The following is a 4,957-nucleotide window of genomic DNA, read 5'->3' as shown; positions in this document are numbered from 1 at the left end:
GTGTGAATGTGTGTGTTGGTGTATATGTGAATGTGTGTGTTGGTGTGTGTGTGAATGTGTGTGTTGGTGTGTGTGTTTGTGTGTGAATGGGTGTTTGGCATGTGTGTGAATGTGAGTGTGTTGATATGTGTGTGTGAATGTGTGTGTTGGTGTGTGTGTTGGTATGTGTGTGAATGTGTTTGGAGGTGTGTGTGTGTTGGTGTGTGTGAATGGGTGTTTGGCGTGTGTGTGAATATGAGCGTGTGTTTGTGTGTGTGAATGTGAGTGTGTGTTGGTGTGTGTGTGAATGTGTGTGGTGTGTGTGTGAATGTGTGTGGTGTGTATGTCTGGGAATATATGTGAGTGCGTGAGGTGTGTGTGAAGAGTATATGAGAGTGTGTGTGTGCATGTGCAGTTCAAGTGAATGTGTATAGGTTTCTTGTTCGCAAAGTCGTGGAACTGATGTGAAGATCATAGCTGAGTTGAAACGTAATACTTATCTGAATTTAGCCTCAGTCATTTGGTTGGAGCTTAGGGTGATGAACTGTCCCAGGTTATCCAGAACAGAGAGATTTTCTGGGTTGTGGAACTTTCCGTTTATAAAATCTGAGTGGTTGGTCACCTTAGTGGTAGCAATAGATAAAGGGTACAAATTGTGAGTAGTTGTATGTTCGAAGGGTGCTCGGTGGATAAGGAAATAGAAGAAAACTCAGGCAGCTGAATAGATACGGAAGTCAAGGCTGAAGATCTTTAAAACAGAGGGAGTGGCCAACAGTGCCCCACCCTTAAGGGTTTCAGAGGCAATGGAGACTCAGGCCACAGGTTTGACTTTTTAAAATATTATTAACGTATTCAGATCAGGACTTATTAGGCATGTTTTTTAGTTATTTAGCCTTCAAAAAACAAAACAAAAAAATTCTGCCATTGGGTACAATTAATGCCATCAGTGCCAAAAACGTAAATTAGAATATAGACACAAAACTCAGTGAAATAACTCCTGAAAGATAAAATATTAGGCAAAGGCGTTTGAATCACTTAGCAATTTGATTAGATAACAAAGAGGTTAAGACCATTTCTTGTAGTATTTGGAGATATTTAATTTTTATTATGTTAAGATAAATCTCGCATAAAGCTTAACAGATCTTAGTCAACTCTTATGAGTAGAGTGTGAGTGTTAGGTGCTATTCCACTGAGCAGTGAGATGAGGGAAGAACGGGCCTATGGGGTCTTGGTATTTTCTGCAGGTCACATTGCCACTCCCTTGCTGCCAAGCATTTCCATCACTCATGGTCTCAGCTGCACCCAGGGCCGCCAGCCGTAATCTACTATCCAACTACTGGTTTGAATAAACCACTGATTTATTTGCAGTCTCTAGAGCTGTAGACAGGAAATGCAAACAGCAGCTTTCCCTGGATGTAATGGGACCCTTTTCTGTTTTGCATCCTCAGGCTCTGATGGGAATCTCTGGGGATGCTCAGTGGAAAATTTTTTTTTTCTCTCAGCCCTGATCTCTCCTAAATGGTTCAGTAAGACCGAGAGAAAAGGATTCTGTCCTGAGTTCTCTGCTCCCCTCGGTGAAGGAACTAGAGGAAGAAGATCAGGATTAAAACATTGTTGTTAGAGGATAGGAGTTCTAGTTGTGCACATTTGAGGTTTAGGGTACATTCCTGACTCCACAGTACATAGACCACCACTCAGGAATTTTCCACATTGTAATTTCATCCAGTATTCTTTTCTAGCCTGTGTACTCTTGGAGGGTAAAATTTTTGTTGAGTTGATCTTTACTAAAAATGCATTAAGAAATGAATTTTCGTTGAATAAGTAAATGCACTGATCTTCATATGGTGGTTTACAATTTGTTATAGACATATATTATTTTGCTTGAGTCTCACAGCAACCCTGTGTAGTGGGTGTTATGATTATTTCTGCTTTCCAAATGGGGAGACTGAGGCTCAGAGAGGTTTAGTGACTTTCCCAGGATCACACAGAATGGGGCCTGAAGTCTAGATCTTTGACACCAAGGGTAGGTTCTTTCTATACACCACACTAGACATTTTCCATCATTATGCAACAAACCAGCCTGTTGCTTAGTCATCTAAAACGAACACAAAAATACAAACATTGCCCTGCTGGATCAAATTCACAAGGAGAACCACAGCCTAGAGTTCAACCTCAACAGAGATGGTTTGTAGAGGCACGACTATTTCAAACTTATTTCAAACTCATTGTTATCAAGTGAGTAGCTTCAAGGCAATAGCTTTCAAAGCCTTAGGTAGAAACAAAATTTGGGCTCAATGTCTGTCCTTAGCAGGTGGGAGGCAGGGGACTAGAACATTAGCTTTTTGTTTATTTGTTTGTTTGTTTTTCTTTACAAAGAGCTAGTGGATTGTGTTTTAAAGATTGCACAGGGACAGAGAAAAGCTGGAGAAATTGAAAGTGGCAAAAATATTGGGAAAGTTCCCACGTTCAAAACATGGCAAAAATTCATGAAAAAGGATGAATTCATATCCTTTGCAGGGACATGGATGAAGCTGGAAACCATCATTCTCAGCAGGCTAACACAGGAACGGAAAACCAAACACCACATGTTCTCACTCATAAGTGGATGTTGAACAATGAGAGCATATGGACACAGGGAGGGGAACTTCACACACTGGGGCCTCTCGGGGGGTGAGAGGGACAGCATTAGGAGAAATACTTAATGTAGATGATGTGTTGATGGGTGCAGCAAACCACCATAGCACATGTATACCCAAACCTGCACATTCTGCACATGTATCCCAGAACTTAAGGTATAATAAAAAAAAAGAAAAAAAATAGCATGGCAAAAGTTGCCACAATAAGTATCCCTGGTTTTGCAATGAAGTGTGACTGGGGCCTGGGGAATGCTGTGCCTTCAGGGGTAGGAGAACATGCCTGAGTGAAGGGTCTGCAACTGCAACCTGGGGGCAAATCTGACCCGCGGATTCTTTTTGTTTTGTGTAGCCCACGAGATCAACTCAACAAAAATTTCACCCTCCAAGAGCACACAGCTGGGAAAGAATGGACATGGCTGTGCTCCAACAAAATGTCACATCATGAAATATTAATATTTTTCAACCATTTAAAAATGCAAGAAGCATTTATTAAAATTCATTTTAAATGGTTGAAAACATTAAAAAGAAGAAGAATATTTCATGATCTGTGAAAATTATATGAAATCCAAATTTCAGTGTCCATAAACAGAATTTTGCTGGAGCAAACCCACGTCCATTTATTTATTTTTTGATTCACCATGGTGGCTTTTGTGCTGCAACAGAAGAGTTAAATTCTTCTGGCAGGGACTGCATGTGGCCCACAAATCCTAAAATATTTACTCTCTGGTCCTTTACAGAAAAAGTTTGCTGACCCCTAACCTAGTGCCTATTAGGTTCAAATAGACACTCAAATAACTGTGGGGCAACTAAACTGTGGAATACTAGATGTCTTTCATTTTTGACATAGGAAGGGAACAGGAATCCAATTCTTGAGGCCACCCTATACTTTTCACCTGCTACTTGGATGACTGAACTACTGGATCTGTGACCATGTTCTGCCACCAACTCTTTGGGACTATAAAGGCTAAGCCTTCTGCGTGCATCTGGCCCAATCTGGTCTGTCCTTTTCATATCTGGCCTGCTTTAAATATCCTCATTCTAGATGCCTGTCAGTCTCACTCCACTTCCCTTTAGAATACTAACAGCTAACATCTATTGACTGCTTATTCTGGGTCAGATGCTGTGTGCTAAACACTTTACCCCATTCATCTCTCAGGATGAGATAACCCTAGGAGGCTGGTATTTCTCATTACGGTTCCCATTTTACAGAGGTGGACATTCAGGTTCAGAGAGATGCAATAACATGCCCATTTGCACACCAGTAAGGGGCAGAGCCAGGACCCAAACCCAGTCTCATGACTCTGGGAACTGCACGGGTGGGGGTGTGGAAGTTGAGGGGATGCAGGTTTTTCTGTTAATGCTCCACCCTGCCTTGGATCCCCTCCTACTACTGCTGCCACACTAAACCTAGGGCATGGCTGGTACTTTTCTTTCTTGGGCTATCTTCAAAACCACTTTTCTCTTTTTTTCTTGATGCATCTGAAAGAGGGTGGAACATTCATAGGACACTTTGCTTAAAAAAAAAAAAAAAAGAAAAGAAAACCCAAATGAGAGACAAACCAGGAAAATGTTTTACAAATCTGTATTCTTCCTACTGAGATTGTTTGATGGGCTAGCGCCACAGACACAGAGCACCTTTGCAATGCCACACCGGGAAGGAAGAGTCCAACCCAGAAATGCTCCTCTTGAAAGCTCTTGGAAAACTTTTTGTTCTGCTGCTTGTAGGGTAATCCCCACAGGCCTAGGCAGAATTGTCAGTTAAGAGCTTCTCCCAGCTGAGAGTGGCCAAGATTAACCTCAGCACTCAACACCTCCACATCTTCCCCTTTAGGTTCCCACTGCCCCAGCCCTTCACCCCACACATTTTCTGCTGTCTGCTCCCATTTTCTGCCCAGGCCTGCCCTTCCTGGGCCATGTCACAGGCTCCAAAATGCTTCCATCTTCCTCCTATCAACAGAAACTTATAGCAGTGTAACATGTTACCTCTTCCCAGCATACACTTGATTTGAGCATTTCCCTGAAACTTTTGCCTCTCCTATTTTAGGCAACTCTTCCCCCATTTAGAAAACGGTGCAGAGAGTTCCCCCAGCCTTCAAACATTACAGACTGGCTTTTTAGCCTTTCTGTCCTACTCTTTCTCCCCCAAACAAATCTTTCTGAGTACATAAGAGATTTCCTCCTCTTACCTCTCTTCTAAAGATTTTCCTTGGCCATGTGCGGTGGCTCATGCCTGTAATCCCAGCAGTTTGGGAGGCTGAGGTGGGCAGATCACGAGGTCAGGAGATCAAGACCATCTTGCCCAACATGGTGAAATCTCTTTTCTACTAAAAATGCAAAAATTA

This window comes from Colobus angolensis, unplaced genomic scaffold (genome assembly GCF_000951035.1).
Source record: "Colobus angolensis palliatus isolate OR3802 unplaced genomic scaffold, Cang.pa_1.0 Scaffold2, whole genome shotgun sequence".
NCBI classification, from domain to species: domain Eukaryota; kingdom Metazoa; phylum Chordata; class Mammalia; order Primates; family Cercopithecidae; genus Colobus; species Colobus angolensis.
Note: the sequence above shows the minus strand (reverse complement) of the source record.